The sequence below is a fragment of the Schistocerca americana genome, chromosome 3 (assembly GCF_021461395.2).
Source record: "Schistocerca americana isolate TAMUIC-IGC-003095 chromosome 3, iqSchAmer2.1, whole genome shotgun sequence".
Taxonomy (NCBI): domain Eukaryota; kingdom Metazoa; phylum Arthropoda; class Insecta; order Orthoptera; family Acrididae; genus Schistocerca; species Schistocerca americana.
The window spans coordinates 525,117,269-525,135,496 of NC_060121.1; the positions used below are offsets into that span (position 1 = coordinate 525,117,269).

An 18,228-nucleotide genomic window follows, 5' to 3' on the forward strand; every position below is an offset into this window, starting at 1 on the left:
CTAACTTGTCTTTCCTTTACAGAGATGTGTTTACATGTTTCAACAGAGTCTCTTATAGTGTTTTTTCTATTCATTGTTTTCAGGTGGGTGTTGCAGAAATTTTCTTTGCTTGTATGCTTATTTCCCTTGCTTGCATTGTCTGTTTATTGCATTTGCCTATCCCAAAATGAGCAACCCACCTCTCCCACCCTCTGCTCAGGCACCGCAGCTGCAAGCAATAGATGCAATGCAGCTAAACAGATGCTTCAGTTACAGACACAGCAGATTGCAACCCTTCTAAACACGGTATAGCAGTTACTGGCCAACGAAGCAACAAACCCAGTGCAGCCACCTAACCATTATGCAAAAACTGTAGCTCCAAGTGCCGTACTGCCTTTGCCACTTTAAAGAAAAAGAAGAGGAACGGATCAAGTTGTTCAACAGCATGAAGCCCACATCGTTGCTCACAAAGTATCAGGTACTGTGAAACTACATTACTTTTGTCAACGGTAGGAAGTGCAGTCTTTCGACTCATTCAGAAATTGTTCCTTAATGCCGCTTCAAGTGAACTTCCCTATGATCAGGTTGTAGGTTGTCTAACTAACTATTATGCCGTGTTGCTAGGGACTCACGTCGGGTAGACCGTTTGCCTGTTACAAGTCTTTCGAGTTGACGCCGCTTTGATGACTTGCGTGTCAATGGGGATAAAATGATGATGATAAGGACAACACAACACCCAGTCCCTTAGTGGAGAAAATCTTCAATCCAGCCAGGAATTGAACCTGGGCCGTTAGGCATGACATTCCATCGCACTGACCAACAAGTGAAAGTGGTGGCAGGTTGGTACCAATTCTTTTCTTGCAAGAAAAGGTCAGAACAGACTTATTGCGAGTGGGTAACAGATTTGCAGGATATGACAAGGAAATGCAAATTCAAATGTTCTTGTGGTGCTTTATATTCAGATGTTATGTTGCGTGATGCAATTGTGTACAATGTAACTGATGTCAAACTTAGAGAACAGATTTTGAAACAGTCAGATCCATCATTTCGTCACATAGTACAAATTGTAGATCAGTATGATTCAGGTACTGTAGTGGCTGATAAATTTGAGCAGCCACCAATTTGTTGGGTTGAGTCTTCCCTTGCTCACAACCATCCCAGTAGGCAGAAATAGCAAGTGTGCACCAAGCCACGCAATCAGTTCTCTAAGCAGGCGGCTACATCAGCGAATAAAATTAAATCATACCCTTGGTGCTATTCACGGCACAAATGCCAAGATTGCCTGTCGAGACAAGCACAGTGTTACACTTGTGGCAAGAAAGATCACATACAATCCATATGTATGCAGTGGAACACACATAAGAATTTTGCCCACTCACAAAAATCTAGTCACAGGGCCCATGTAATCAGTGCAATGTATTCCATGCCTGCTGCAGGGATTAGCAAAAATAGCAAGCAAACAGTTTCTTCAGTGCTATGCCAGTCCAACAAACTTTTTGTTTATTTGCATCTTAGTGGAAAACATGTAAAATCTCAGTTGGACATGGGTGCCTTTGTTACATTGGTGAATCGTAACACGTGAACTGTTAGGCTCCCAATGCCTGTCTAAATTTAGCATGCATGTGACGGCTTATAAGGGACGAGACATTCCTGTTCTCAAAAAATGTACCTTGTCTGCCATGTATCACTTGAATACACAAGCTGTGACTTTCACTGTGCTGCAATCACGTGATCGTGAGAACATTTTTGCCCTCGATTCGTTTGGCTTTCAAATTCAGGACAATGTATTGTCAGTAACTGCATTCACTGAGAGTGTAGCTAGCTTGCTGAACGAATTCCCTGAACTCTTTTCTGAAGGTTTAGGCAAGGCTAATAATTTTGTTGCACATATTACTATGAAAGACAATGCTCAGCTGAAATTTTGCCGGGCCAGAACCGATACCATTGCATTACAGGACAAAGTGACTTCTGAAATTCAAGAATTGCAAGATAGCAGAGGTATTGTGCCCATGCAAGCTAGTCAATGAGCAAGTCCATTGGTTTTGCTTCCCAAACCTTCAGGTTGCATTCACCTTTGTGTTGACTTTAAGCCTACAGTCAACCCACAAACTGTGATTGATACTTGTCCATTGCCACATCCAGAGGATCTCATGGACAGATTAGGCACTGGTCGCTACTTTTCAAAAATTGATTGGACACATTTCTTCAAATACCACTAAAGGACTAAAGTGTAAACTGGACAAGTGTGATTTTTTAAAACCTGAGTTGTAGTATCTTGGTCATGTCATTCTGTACATGTGTACATCCTCTTCAGTCACATTTTTTAGCCATATGTGACCTGTCAGTTTCTCATAATGTCACAGAATTCAGTCAGTCTTTGGGAAAATGAACTATTATATTCGGTTCATACTGAATGCTGCACAAACCATAGCTCCATTGCATTGCTTGCACGTCGCAAGAATATCCCCTTTTTCTGGACAGATGAGTGCCAAGAAGCTTTTCAAAACCTTAAAGATGCATTGCTCAGTGATCAGTGCTTTGTTCACTTTGATCCTGACAAACCAGTTGTGTTGCAAGTTGACGCTTCCTCTTACAGAATTAGTGCAGTGCTTTTGCACAGATTTGGTGATAAAGACAGGCCTATTGCTTTCACATCAAAAGTGTTGTCCAAAGCTCAGTGTAATTATTCACAAATAGAGAAAGAGGCATTGGCTATTGTGTATGGTGTCACCAAATTCTACCACTATTTGTATGGCAGAAAACCTGACTTAGTAATGGATCACAAGCCACTGCATTCCTTGTTTCATCCAATGAAGGTGGTTCCTGTACAAACTGCCCAAAAATTGCACAGATGGGCGTTGTTTTTGTCTCAATATCAGCATGAGATTGTGTATCATCCGACAGTTCAACATGGTAATGTGGACGCACTTTCACATCTTCTGATTGGTCCTGATACAGACCTTGACGCTTCTGCTGCATCTTGTTGTCACATCGATGCTCACGATTCTGCATTGTTTCAATCCTTTCCTCTGAGCTATAGGAAAATTGCACAGGCCACAGAAGCTGATGCAGATTTGAACATTTCGCTAAAATACATTCGCACATCTTTGCCTTGCTCATAGCATGGCATAAAGAACTCTATAGTATGCCTATACTTAGCGTGTTGGCATAACATCGCTATACAGCAAGGTGTGATTCTTGATCAAAATGACAGTGGACAGACACGTGTGCTGATTCCCAAAGCTTTGCAAAAAGAAGTGCTGCAGTTACTTCATCAAGAACACTGGAGGTTATTCGTATGAAACAGTGAGCGTATTGACACTGTACTTGGCAAGGTAAGGACACCCAAATAGAACAGATGATGTCACAGTGTCACTCACGTGTGGAAAATCAGTCCATTCCACCACAAAAATTCTGTGCTTCGCCTAAGTCACAATCAACATGGCAATGTGTGCACATAGACTTTGCAGGTCCTTTTTGGAAAATTTTTTGGTTGATTGTGGTAGACTCTTATAGCAAGTTTCCTTTTGCTGCGCCAATGAACTCCACAACGTCACATAGCACGGTGCAGGTCTTGTCCTCTATTTTTTGCCTTGAAGGTTTGTCTGAAGTCATAGTGCTGGACAATGGCCCTCAGTTCACGTCAAATGAATCTCAAACATTCTGTGAATGCAATGGCGTACAGTATCTAACTAGTGCACCATTCCATCCACAGTCAAATGGTGAAGCAGAACGTTCTGTCAGAACCTTTAAGCAGCAGATGGCCAAACTTTGCACTGCACACACCAGGAATCAAGCATTGCAAGTGTTTCTCGCCTCCTATCGTTCGCGTCCATGAGATGGACCATCGCTGGCGGAACTGCTTTGTGGCTGCTGCCATTCAGATACTGTTCCACGTGCTTCACCCTCCTCAGCATCCGGTGCCAAAGGAAGACCGTATGTATTGCTTCGCGCCATACGATATTGTGTTTTTCAGATTTTTAGCTGCAGCAGACGGTGGGTACGTGGTGAGATCCTTTGTTGACTTGGCGCCCGACATCACAATCAAATTCGCCACTGTCATGTGCATGCTGATCCGTCTGTATCTCTTCTCCAAGATTCATGGGTCCCAAGGACAGTGAAACCACAGGAGACGTCAGAGAGTGTCATCACAACACTGCGGGATGACCCCTTGGAGATGGAGCCTTTGCCTCCTCCGTCTCCTCTCATCCTACCAATGGAGCTGGACCCACCCACACTGCAGTGGCCGATGCCTTCTACATCTTGGTATGGGCCTCAAGAGGTGGACGTGTACCCTTCTGGGCATTTTCCGGGTGTGTTTCCCACAGAGCAAAGGCTGGATGGTGAAGTATGGTCGGAAGTCTGACATCCCCTGCAGCCGCAGCTCCCGGTCCATTGGAGTGTGCATGCTCCTGCCTTCCTCCCTCCCCCTCTCCCCCTCCATTGTCATGCTCCATATATGACAATGGTCTGTTGCTTTGGGTGAGAGGAATGTTACAGCATAAAGTCAGTGCCGGTATGCCAGTCGGGAACAACGGAGAAGAGAAGGCTGCGAGAAGAGGTCAGCCAATCACATGTTGACAAACATCCCTTCAGGATGACAGCATGACACCAGCAGCCCCTAGGTGAAGACAATATAATTGTCGCACTGGACTGGTGGCAGCCCACTTTAATAGCAGCTTCAACATTAGCCACTTCGTTAGCTGATGCATTGTAGCCTCTATTGTTAGCAATCTGTATGTAGCACAGTTAGAGATCAGCAGTCACTGTGTAATTGCACTTGTGGATGAGCATTTATAAAGGACTACAAGAATTCTCAGATCATAGTTAAGTATTTGCACTGGTCTTGTTTTAATAAAACTCATTAATACGAGTTGTTTGATTGTTTGTGTAGTGAACAGAGTATGCAGGGTTAATAGACACAACAATAACAACACAGCAAAATTGATGAAATACAGTATATAAATCAAGAATGATGGATGTGATCTGTAAATGGAATGAGATGCATGTGCTTCATGTAGCAGAATAAATGAAAAAATAACAATATGCTCAAACAAACTTAATTTTCCATTAGAAGCCCATGTTAAAATATTTGATGGCTATTTGGGTTGTCAATCCCATGCATTGAATGGCTTCCAGTATACACCACAATTGGAGAGACAACACACAAACTTAAACTGTAAGGAAAGAGCACTTAGATACACTTGTAGGCCAAAAATGGATAACAGAAATAGTGTTGGACAGTGATTCTTTCGTTGAATTATATTCTCCTCTTAACAAAATTTCATTTCTGACCACTGCACAGTGTTGTTTAGGAAAAGTCTGAATCACTTACTTCCTCATTACGCAGATGTTTTCAGTGATGTAGCAGGCAAATTAGTTTATTCTCCTGACACAGTAGACTTTAACCTGGAACCACTCTTTTCGTCTGCTCATGAAGTAGTTTTGGCCCTTCAAAATAAATATGCAAAAGGAAACAGAAGCAAAAGTAGCATTGTGGTTCTATGAAAAAGGTGAATATGATGAATGGGCTGTTTCTATCATATTGATGGCAAGAAAACAGAAAATCACATATTATTGCTGATGGCCTTCAGCTTTACCACAAAATATATTGATTCCAGGCTGGCATATAACAATGGAGACAATTATACTGAACCAAATCAGGATTTAATGATACAACCGCAAAATAAGAATCACAACTATTCTCAGGCAAAGCTACATATTAAAATTTGTTTATTCCAAACATAGCAATGAGAAACCACCCATTAAGAAAGGCACTTTTTACAGATCTTTTTAGTTTTGATGTGTTATGACCCTGCACTCTCATTAGTGCTAGCAACAAATCCAATTAAGATAGGATGAGGCACTGTTTTGTCCTATGAACTTAAGAACAGGCAGGAATGCCCAATAGTCTTTGCCAGCCATACATGAAAGGTTGGCAGACCATTGCTTCCATGTGCCACTACCAAAAGCAACAAAAGCAGAGCTAAAGCAGAAATAGCTGATGAGAATTTGATCAATATGTATTGTGCCAGAAAATTTCCAGCACATGTGGAGCATGTGACTCATGAGACATGGAAAAATAAATATTTTGGAGGATTGTACAACTGGTGGAGCAAGAAAGAACTTAGCATGTGCTGGATACAGGCCACCAGAAGCTAAGTATACATTAGTAGCTGACTCCTTAGTGTTCAAGCATTGTTTCATCGTAATAACTGCACAACAGGAAGCAATTCTGAATGATCTACATGCAGCTCATGTACAAATCATTAAAATGAACGGCATTGTTGGTTCCTTTATTTCCTGGCAAGTTATTGATACAGCTATTGAACAAGTCGCCAAATCTTACAGTAAGTGTGCAAGACATTCCCATTCATGTCCAAAACTTTGAGGCCATGATTGAGCATTATTTATTTAGCATATGGCTAATACAGACATATCATGAAATTAAATTACCTATACATATGTACATATTGACACACAAGAAACTTAAGTTTGTCTTTACAACTGAATATCCAGTCCTTCAATCCAGCGCACTGCATCTGGAGTTGCTAGCAGGAAGTCCTCTTTGGCGCCATGATAGGCTCGAATCCTGCATTCACTGACAATGTGGTGAACAGTCTGGTATGGAGCCCCGCAGTCACAAGCTGGATCAGGTAGCTTCTTCCACTTACAGAGAGCATCCCTGCATGTTCCATGGCCAGTACGGATTCTGTTGAGAGTAGACCAGGTCTTGCGTGGTAAGTTGAATCCACTTGGAAGTTTAGCACCTGAGAAGATGTTATGCAGGTGCACATCTTTCACTGCTTCCCACCGACCTTTCCATTCTTCAAGAGGTGCTAATTGAGCATCAATGATTACAGGCAGCCAGACTATCCATAGGATCTCCTGGCAATGACATATCAACTATATAGCAAAAACAGTTCTTTTCAGAGCTCAGTAACATGATTGAGCAAATCCTAAAGGACAATGGGAGTAGATACACATAGATTACATAGGAGCAGTTGCAAGTTTGTAGATCACATGGCTGCTTTCACAGGTAGCTCTGCGTTTAGTGGGATAGGAGATATCTGTAACGTGACTGGGGTAGAAGATGATGATGAGAGTACATATGGGACAGGTTTTGCATCTGCATAGGTCTGTTGGAGTGTATGAGTTATGAGGCAACAGGCATAGAGCAGGGGTGGAGTGGGGATGAACAAAGATATTGTGTAGATTTGGTGGGTGGCAGAATACCACAGTGAGATGGTGAAAAGGATAGTCTGTAGGATATTCCTCATTTCAGGTTTTGATGAGAGGTAGTCAAAACCATAACAGAAAATGTGGTTTAGTTGCTCCAGTCTTGGTTAGTACTGAGTCATGGGAGGAGTGCTCCTTCATGGCTGGGCTTTTATATGTGGGAGGTGGTCGGGGAATGGAGAGGCAAGTTATGTGTGATCTTTTTCTGAACAAGGATGGGAGGGCAACTTTGGTCTGTGAAGGCATCAGTGAGACCCTTGGCATATATGGAGAAGGGACTGCTTGTCACTACAGATAAGACGACCAATGGTGGCTAGGCTGTATGGAAGGGACTTCTTGCTATGGAATGGGTAGCAGCTGTCAGAATGAAGATATTGTTGGTGGTTGGTAGGTTAGACATGGACAAAGGTACTGATGTAAGAGGGACATCAAGGAAGGTGGTTTGTTGGGTTGAGGAGGCCCAGGTGAAGTAAATGGGGAAGAAGGTATTGATATGCTGGAGGAATGCGGATACGGTGTTTCACCCACAGTCCACTTCGCTAAGATGTCATCAGTAGAGATGGGCAAACTGAAACACGTAACTGTTTCGAAACAAATGAAACAGTACAATGTAATGTTTCGATACGCTGTTTCGAAACAGTGAAACAGTTTGTGTTTTGTAATCTAATAAACCTAGACATTTTATCATCTTGAATGTCTACTGTATAGGTATGTCCATATAAACACAAATGAGATGCGAGAGTGCTAATCATATCGCAGAAAGTATGAAACTATCACTTGTAGGCGTCTTGGCAGTTTCGTATTTCATGCAGCAAATGCGCTGCTTTCGTGTCGTGTGACTTTCATACTTTTCAATTGGCTGAGGACAGCCATAGCTGAAGACAGAAGAACCACCACGAACGGAACTGGAGGTGGGAGCGAACTGCAGAAACAACGGATATGGTACTGGGATTCCCACATTCCGCTAGTATGGGAATATACCCATCCTGCTAATTCCCATGCACACAAAGGGAATCATTGTGGATAATAGGCACAGTGACTATAGACTCACAAATAATGCCAAATAATTCGAATAAATAACGAAATATAACAGAAAATTTTTTGTCTTTCAAGGTGTTTCTACTCTCTTTCAAATTCTGAAGGTGGCAGGGGTAAAATACAGGGAGCGAAAGGCTATTTACAATTTGTACAGAAACCAGATGGCAGTTATAAGAGTCAAGGGACATGAAAGGGAAGCAGTGGTTGGGAAGGGAGTAAGACAGGGTTGTAGCCTCTCCCCGATGTTGTTCAATCTGTATATTGAGCAAGCAGTAGAGGAAACAAAAGAAAAATTCGGGGTAGGTATTAAAATTCATGGAGAAGAAATAAAAACTTTGAGGTTCGCCGATGACATTGTAATTCTGTCAGAGACAGCAAAGGACTTGGAAGAGCAGTTGAATGGAATGGACAGTGTCTTGAAAGGAGGGTATAAGATGAACATCAACAAAAGCAAAACAAGGATAATGGAATGTAGTCTAATTAAGTCGGGTGATGCTGAGGGAATTAGATTAGGAAATGAGGCACTTAAAGTAGTAAAGGAGTTTTGCTATTTGGGGAGCAAAATAACTGATGATGGTCGAAGTAGAGAGGATATAAAATGTAGGCTGGCAATGGCAAGGAAAGCGTTTCTGAAGAAGAGAAATTTGTTAACATCCAGTATTGATTTAAGTGTCAGGAAGTCATTTCTGAAAGTATTTGTATGGAGTGTAGCCATGTATGGAAGTGAAACATGGACGATAAATAGTTTGGACAAGAAGAGAATAGAAGCTTTCGAAATGTGGTGCTACAGAAGAATGCTGAAGATTAGATGGGTAGATCACATAACTAATGAGGAAGTATTGAATAGGATTGGGGAGAAGAGAAGTTTGTGGCACAACTTGACCAGAAGAAGGGATCGGTTGGTAGGACATGTTCTGAGGCATCAAGGGATCACCAATTTAGTATTGGAGGGCAGCGTGGAGGGTAAAAATCGTAGAGGGAGACCAAGAGATGAATACACTAAGCAGATTCAGAAGGATGTAGGTTGCAATGGGTACTGGGAGATGAAAAAGCTTGCACAGGATAGAGTAGCATGGAGAGCTGCATCAAACCAGTCTCAGGACTGAAGACCACAACAACAACAAGGTGTTTCGAACCGTAACTAAAAATTCACCATGCTTCCCAGCCCTTCCCGTTCACCATTACACTATCAGTGATATGTCAAACAGATTGCTTGCAATTATACCTACATTAAATTTATGTATATGTATAATAACTGTCACTCTACGCCTTTTTTTTATTCAAAATGTTCTAGGCTTACTTGCGTTTCTTAATATGATTACTGTAATTGAACAGAGAAATGTATGTTATAAAAAAAAAACTGTAATTTAACTGAATGATTTTCACATATTTATTATTTTGAATGTGAATAGTATGCGTTGTTTTATTGTTTGGTTAATGTTTATAAAGCAAATATTACGCCATTTCGGAATAGGACAGTCATCTAGAAACGAAGCTTTATTTTCGGATATCTTAAGCTTCATGCTATTGCTTGTCAAAACGATTTCGACACTCTTGAAAGTGTTTCACGAAGTGGTATGTTGTATTTCAATACCTGTGCCGAGCCCGAATCTCGTCCGACACAGAGCGGAATGAAACATCACTGTTTCGATACAATCAGTCCGTTCCAAGCACAGGTGGACTGAAACAGCTTTATTTTGAAACAACGATACAGTTTTTGTGTCTGGCTCGAGACCGAATCTGGTCTGGATATCCGAGACTGGGGCGGAATGAAACACCACTGTTTCGAAACAGTAAACCACAGCCATTCCGAAACACTGAAACAGTTCCACGTATCGATGCACTGTATCGAAACATAGAAACAGTGGCCAAGTCTAGTCATCAGTAAATATGAACCAGGTGAGGGGTTTGGGCTTCTAATTGGTTGGGAAGGATGGCCCATGAATAGGCTGTTATAGGATGGTGCCATGTGGGTGCTCATTCCTTTACAATGGGTTTGTCTGTAGCTGATGCCATCTAAGGAGAAGTAATTGCTGGTGAGGATTTGTTGGTCATGGTGACCAGGAAGGAAGTTGTAGATATGGAGTCATTCTGACTTTGGGAATAGTAGTATTCAGTAATGGCAAGGCCATGGGCATTGGTGATGATAGCGTAGGGGGACGTGGCATCAACAATGATGAGGAGGGTGCCAGCTGGTAAAGGAGCAGCAACTGTAGAAGGTCAGTGGAGGAAATGGTTGGTGTTTTTTATATAGGAGGGAAGATTATGGGTTGTAGACTGAAGGTATTGGTCACTGAGAGCAGAGTTTCTTTCTGTGGGAGCACAGTATTTGGCCACAACGAGGTGCTTGGGTGATTGAATGTAAGGAGTTTAGGAAGCGTGTAGAAGGTAGGAGTGTGAGGAGTGGTAGGGGTGAGGAAAGATTCAGGGATGTTTTGAGATGAACCTAAGGTTTTGAGGAATGACTGGAGATGCTGCTGGATTTTTGGAATCGGGCCACTGTTGCAGGGTTTTTAGGAGGATAAACCTGACAGCTGGTGGAGTCCCTCCGCCAGGCAGTCACTGCAGTTTGTAATCACAGTGTTGGAGCCTTTGTCGTTAGGTAGGATTAAGAGGTCAGAATAAGTTTTAGATGGTGGAGTGCACTTCTTTCTGCAGATATAAGGGTGGTTTCCATGTTAAAGTACTTGAGAAATGATGATGAGATAATGTTAGAGATTAGGAAATTCTGGAAAGCTATTGGAAGGTGACTTGGGGGCAGTGAGGGGGATTATGGTTGGATGGAGGAGTTAATGGAGTCAGGCAGGGTTCAATATTTGTTTTAGACGGGTTGGTGGTGCAAAGGTGTTTCCATTGTGAGGCCTTGGGGAAAGAGAGGAGGATTTAACAAGTACAGCAAGATTGAATTTAGAAGTTGAGCGAAAGGTGAAGCCTTTGGAAAGGACTGATACTTATGTGGGACTGAGGCGTTTGGAGGACAAGTTCATGGCTGTGTTTCAGGTCTGTTTATGTTCTGGTTTCTGTATGGTGGTTTGAGGGAGCTCATGAGGGTGAAGTAAATGCAGTAGGTCCACAGGTCAGTGTCCGTCAGCTATGAGGTGATGTGGGGGAGGTTTGGAGGCTGTTGTGGAGGTGGTGGATAGTGGTAGTCCAAGGGGGTGTAGGAGGTGAATGAGTTGGGGAGTTTTTTGAGATGGTATTGTGCATGGTGCTGTAGTTCCAGAAGGGCAAGAGTTTCAATCTAGGAGATGGGACTGTGAAATTTAGGATTGCAGCTCAGGAGAATTTTGCAGATGGAGAGGATGTTTTGCGTGGAGTTTTGCACCTGATTTATTTTGCAGGACTAGTTGGTGAGGGCTATGGACTGAAGGAATTTGAACGGATGGAAGTATTTGTGGAAGGAGGATTTGCAGCCAGAGCTGGGTAATTTAATTGGAAGACCATTTGGTGAGGAGTGGGGGTGGGGAGTGGGGGGGGGGGGGGGGGAAGTGAGGTGATTCCTGGAGCTAGGCAACAACACAAAAACTGTATGTGGCAAAGGGTTCTGGCTAAGTATAGGCACAGATGGAAGTAGCAATGGTCCATAGTGGAGGGCAAAAAATGTGTAAAAATACATGGAAAAAAAATTGCCAAGGCTGAAATGGATAAAGTATGGGGGAAATGTGTGTAGCCTGAGGGACTAGGGCCAATAGTGACAGACAAAAACTAACTGAAGTTAATGTGGAAACACAGTGAGATCAAAGAAACGAATAAATAACAGGACAGTATGGGACACGAGATGCCACAACAATCCACATGTTCATGTGGTCATGTTTTGTGCAATAAGACCAATGATACACCTTGATTCAGAAATCAGAGGGTGTGCAGTTTGTAAGGCAATAGTAAAACACAGGAAAAAATAGAAAGAAAGGGATGGGCATTGAATGAAAAGAATCAACACTGAGTAAAATATGTGATAGAGAATAGTAACTATGGGAAGCAGCATTGGGTTGGGAGATGGAAGAAAAGCCGTTAGGCAAAATCAAACAATGGAAAGTCCAGGGTAGAATAACTAAAATATTATGACAAGGGTAGATTGCTGCTCATAACATAAAGGAGCCATTAAGTCACATACGGGCAAACTGGAAAATTTACTAAACAATTTAGGTTTTGGGCAAGAGGCCTTCTTCAGAAATTGAAAGCACACCCACATTCATACAAGCACAGTTCACACGTAAATGGCCACTATCTCCAGCTGGTTACTGTGCCCCTCATGGACCAACAGCTTCAGCCCATTACCCATAACCTACACTCCTATATAAAAGACTCCAACCATTTCCTCCACCAAATCTTCCACAGATCCTGTTCCTTTATCACACAATGCCCTGCTCGTCGCTGTTGCTGCCATCTTCCTCTATACTGACATACCCAATACCCATGGCCTTGCCACTATTGAACACTACTTCTTCCGATGCCTGACTGACACCGAATCTACAACCTTCTTGCTGGTCGCAATGACCAGCTACAGTCTTATTCACAATCACTTCTCCTTTGATGGCTTCATGTACAAACAAATCCATGGTAAAGCAATTGGCATGTGCACGGCACCAGCTGTGGCAAACTATTCATGGATCATCTAGAGCAATCCTTCCTAACCACTCAGAATACCAAACCCCTCACTTGCTTCAATTTCATTGATGACATCATCATGATCTTGACTAAGGGTGTGGACACCCTATTCACATTTCTCCAGAACCTCAACACCTGCTTCCTCATTTGCTTCACCTGATCCTCCTCAACTCAACAAGTCACATTCCTGGATGTTGACCTCCACCTCAAGGATGGCTGCATTAGTACTTCCATCCACATCAAACTTACCAACCACCAACAATATCACCGCTTCAACAGCTGCCACGTTCCATACCAAGAAGTCCCTTCCACACTGCCTAACCAACCATGATCATCATATCTGTAATGATGAGGAGTCCTCCAAATATGCGAAGAGTCTCACTGAGGCCTTCACAGAGCAAAGGTACCTTCCAACATTCTCCAGAAACGTCTCGCATGCCTTGCCTCTCCAGTCCTCTACCACCTCCCACATACCCACCACCCAGCCACAAAGCAGCACTCATCTTGCATCTCAGTACTGCCCATGGCTGGAGCAACTGAATCACATTCTCCATGAGAGTTTCAACTACCTCTCATCATGCTCTCAACTGTGGAATGTCCTGCTCACTGTTGTCTCCATCCCTCCCACAGTGGTACTCCGATGCCCACTGAACCTGAACCTATGCTGTGTCCTTGTCCATCCCTGCTCCATCCAGCTCCTAACCTTTGCCCCATGGCCCATTTCCCTGCAATAGACCTGGATGCAAGACCTGTCCCATACATGCTCCCACCACCACCTACTCCAGCCTGGTCACATGCATGTCCCATCCCATTAAAGACATGGCTACCAGAGAAAACAACCATGTGATCTACAAACTAAGCTGCAGCTACTATGCTGCTTTCTATGTGGGCATGACAAGTAACAATCTGTCTGTCCACATGAATGACCACTGACATAACAGTGGCCAAGAGGCATCTGGACCACTCAGCTGCTGAATATGCTGCCCAGCACTTTGTGTTTCACTTAAATGACTGCTTCACAGACTGCGCCATCTGGATCCTTCCTACCAACACTAGCTTTTTTGAACTACACAAGTGGGAACTCCCTACAACATATTGTTCATTCCTGTATCCCACATCCCCAGCCCCTTCGTTAGCGCCAGTCCTCCATCTGCTTCCCTGTTCCCATTCCAGCACCCAACATGCCTTCTATTCTGCCAGCACAGGTCTTGTCCTTTTCTCTCCTTGTGACATCCCTGTTTTCTGCTCCCCATTCAACTCCTCTTCTCCCTCCTTCCTCCATCACTCCCCCCTCCCCCCCCCCCCCCTTCTTGTTCCCCATGCACAGCCTCATGGTTCTGTATCTAGCAGCCCTATCCTGCCTCCACTACACCCCTGCACACTCTTACAGACAGCACAATACCTTCCCCCACTCCTATACTGGTATCCCTCCCCCTCCCCTGGCCCACACCTTACCCCTATCACCCACCCAAGATTGCTGCTCACATCAGACACATCTGTAGTTCACAATGAGACCACAGAGGCCAGAGACAGTGGTTATGTGTGTGTAAATTGTGCTTGTGTGAATGTGACTGTGCTTTCTGCTTCCAAAAAAAGCATTTTGGTCAGAAGCTAAAATGTTAAGTAGCATTTTCATTCTGCCTGTCTGTGACTCAATGTGTCCTCTCTGTGGTGAGTGGTAATCTGTCCTTGTCATAATATTTCACTAATTGCATTATCCAAACATGTTTTATTTACAGAATTATGTAGCTGCTCACTGCATAGTGAATACCATCTAGTATTTTTAAGCAAAATGTGGGGTTCACTGGTGTAAGCTGTGGTTTAGATTCTCTGGTGAAATCTCTGGGTAAATAAACTCTTGTAGTGATTATTCTGGGTCTCAGGAACATTTTCACATGTAAGCTTGCATACGTAATTGAGGATGACATCAGGCACAGCTCAAGGAATGTTCCCTCAGTAATATGAAGACTCATTTTTGTGCAAAAGACCAGCACTTCATGAAGAGTTCTGTCAAGAAAGTGTGAAGCAGAGCCACAGGAGTCATTCAGCAGTGTTGGGCGATAACACATGGATGCTGCACAACATATAATATGGTCAATATGTAGAGTTTCCAGTGAGTGGTTACTCACACAACTAATTTCCAGAACCATTCAGTGCAACCAGTACATGTTTTTTTCCTATACCTATGATTTTCAATCTTTTCACTAGGCATCCACTTCCTTAACTGAGTGGTCATTGTATCTGACTGCCATGCAGTTGGCCCTGATTCGATTCCCGGCTGGATTGGAGATTTTCTCCTCTCATGGACTGGGTGTTGTGTTGTCCTCATCATCATTTCAATGTCTTTGAGATGCAAGTCACCCAATGTAGCATCAATGGAAAGACTTGCAACTTTGTGGCTGAACTTCCCCAGGTGGTGACTCCCAGACATCAATGCCATTTGATCATTTCATTCCATTCTCACTAGGCCTCCTTTAGGGGAAATATTTTTGAACTAGAGAACTGCTGAGTAACTACAGACATAGCTGCAACAGTCAGTGGAGATATAGAAAACTGCAGTTTGGACCGCATGAAAGATAACAGTCATACCTAGAGGGATACATGTTATTATCAAATTACTGTGGGCATAGACTAAAGAACGGGGGAGTGGTTAGAAATATAAAAAATGGAATGAAGTCCCAGACCTTAGGCCTTAATGTGTCCTGCATTTAACAGCTCTTTGGGTGCTGTATTTTAGTAAAAGACTTGGAAAACATAAGACAGAGGTTTTGACAGTGTACAGGCCCCCAACACCCAGTATTTTGTGCTTTAGTAAGCAATTAGAGAGAGTACTAAATAAGACTTAAACATTAGTTAACAAACAACTACTACTGTCTTCTTATTATGCCTTCTTTCAGTCACATCTTTAATGTGTAATAAAACTGTGGGGCAACTCTCCTGGTCCTCAAACAGTACTCATGTGGGAGTAGTATTTAAGACAAATTACAGGAACTACACGCCAAGAACCATCTCAGAAGCACTTTAAAGAACTAAATATCTTGACCGTATCTTCCCTTTATGTTAAAATATGTGTTCTTTACAAAAAGAAAAAGAAGAAGAAGAAGAAGAAGGTTACGTAGCAGAATAACTATCCATTCCCAAGTAACCAGAAATAGAAATAACGTAGACATAGAATTCACGATTCTGTGCAAGATTGTTTTCAGTCTTATGACTGGTTTGATGCTGCCTGACACAAATTCTTCTCCTGTGACATATTTTCATCTCAGAGCAGGAATTGCAACTTATGTACTCAGTTATTTTGTGGATGTATTTAAATCTCTGCCTTCCTCTACAGTTTGTACGTAAGTTCCCCAATCATTCTATAATCATTGGTGGAGACTAAAATCATCCAATGATTAATTGGGAAAATTACAGTGTTGTTAGTGGTGGGCTGATAAGACACCCTGTGAAACATTACTAAATGCCTTCTCTGAAACCTACCTAGAACAGATAGTTAGGAACACCACTCATGATGGAAATATATTGGATCTAATGGCAACAAATAGACCCGACTCCTTTGAGGATGTCCATATCGAAACTGGTATCAAAGGCCATGACACAGTTGTGGCAACAATGATTACCAAAGTACAGAGGACAACTAAAATAAGCAGAAAGATATATATATTCAGTAAACTAGATAAAAAATCAGTACTGTCATTTCTCGACAAGGAACTTGAAACTTTCAGCATAGTGCAGGAGCATGTAGAGGAACTATGGCTCATGTTTAAAAGAACAATTGACCATACACTGGATGCATGCACTAGAACATTTCGTAATGAGAGGGACATAAAGAAACTTCTAAAGAAAAATTGATTACTGCATAATAGGTGTAAAACAAAGCATAGGGCTATAGATAGAGAGACGCTGAATGAAAAGCATTTGGTTGTCAAGAGAGCAATGCATGATGCCTTCAATGACTGCTATAAATACCGTGAAATGATCTTTCACAAAACCCAAAGAAATTCTGGTCATCTGTAAAGGCTGTTAGTGGTACCAAAGGTTGTGTCCAGTCCCTAGCGCATGAGAGAGGGACTGATATTGAGGGCAGCAAAGCAAAAGCTGAAACACTTAACCCCATTCTCAGATGTTCCTCTACAAAGGAAAACACAGGAGAATTGCTCCCATTAAACCATTGTACCCCTGAGAAGATGAATCAAATAAGTATTGGTGTCAGTGGTGTTGAGAAACAGCTGAAACTGTCAAAACTGAACAAAGCTCCAGGGCCTTATCTGATTCTATACAGAATGTTTGGATGAGTTAGCCCCTCTTCTAACTGTAATCTATCATAGGTCCCTTGAACAAACTACCATGCTCAGTTCTTGGAAAAAAGCACAGGTCACACCTGTGTACAAGACTCCTCCCGAACAGGCCATGAAGGCCCAAAGGTACTGACTGGCCGCCTTCTCATCCTCAGCCCACAGACGTCACTGGAGTCGGATACGGATGGGCATGTGGTCAGCACACTGCTCTCCTGGCCGTATGTCAGTTTCCGATATCCAAGCCACTACTTCTCAGTCAAATAGCTCCTCAGTTTGCCTCACAAGGGCTGAGTGCACCCCACTTGCCAACAGCACTCGGCAGACCGGATGGTCACCCATCCAAGTGCTAGCCTAGCCCAACAGTGCTTAACTTCAGTGATCTGACGGGAACAGGTGTTATCACTGCGGCAAAGCCATTGGCTTCTGTTACAAGAAGGGTAGTATAAATTATTCACAATATTTCTGTCCAATATCATTGACATCAATTTGTTCTAGAATCATAGAACATTTTCTGAGCTCAAACATAATGAGGTATCCTGATCAGAATGACCTCCTCCATGTCAGCCAACATGGAATCTTAAAACATCGATCATGTGAAACCCAACTAGCACTTTTCTCACATGATGTACTGAAAGCTTTGGATCAAGGCAGTTAGGTAGATGCAGTATTTCTTGATTTCCAAAAAGCATTTGATTCAATACTAAATGTAAACTTATTGTCAAAAGCATAATCATATGTTGTATCAAGCGAAATTTGTGATTGGATTAAGGACTTTTTGGTAGGAATGATGCAGTGTGTTATCTTGGATGGAGTCATCTTCAGATGTAGAAGTAACTTCAGGTGTTCCCCAGGGAAGTGTGCGAAGTATCTGCGGTAGCAGAATAGCAATGCAGAAAACTCAAATCCGAAACAATTTATTGGACTCACCAAAACAAAAATACAATCATGAATAGAACAACAGACTCAATCCCAATTGCGGATCGTCACAAATATAAAATAACAAATAATAATAGAAAAGACCTGACTCTTCATGGGGAGAGATCACAATAAAACAATTCTACAATGT

General features: G+C 42.5%; 1 protein-coding gene and 1 pseudogene across 2 annotated transcripts in view; one reads left to right on the forward strand and one right to left on the reverse strand.

Annotated features, from left to right (window-relative positions):
• LOC124607308 (dynein axonemal assembly factor 11) overlaps positions 1 to 18,228 on the forward strand; it is a 206,582-nt gene that overhangs the window by 17,056 nt on the left and 171,298 nt on the right. The window lies entirely within an intron of this gene.
• Positions 17,466 to 17,583, reverse strand: LOC124607829 (annotated as a pseudogene).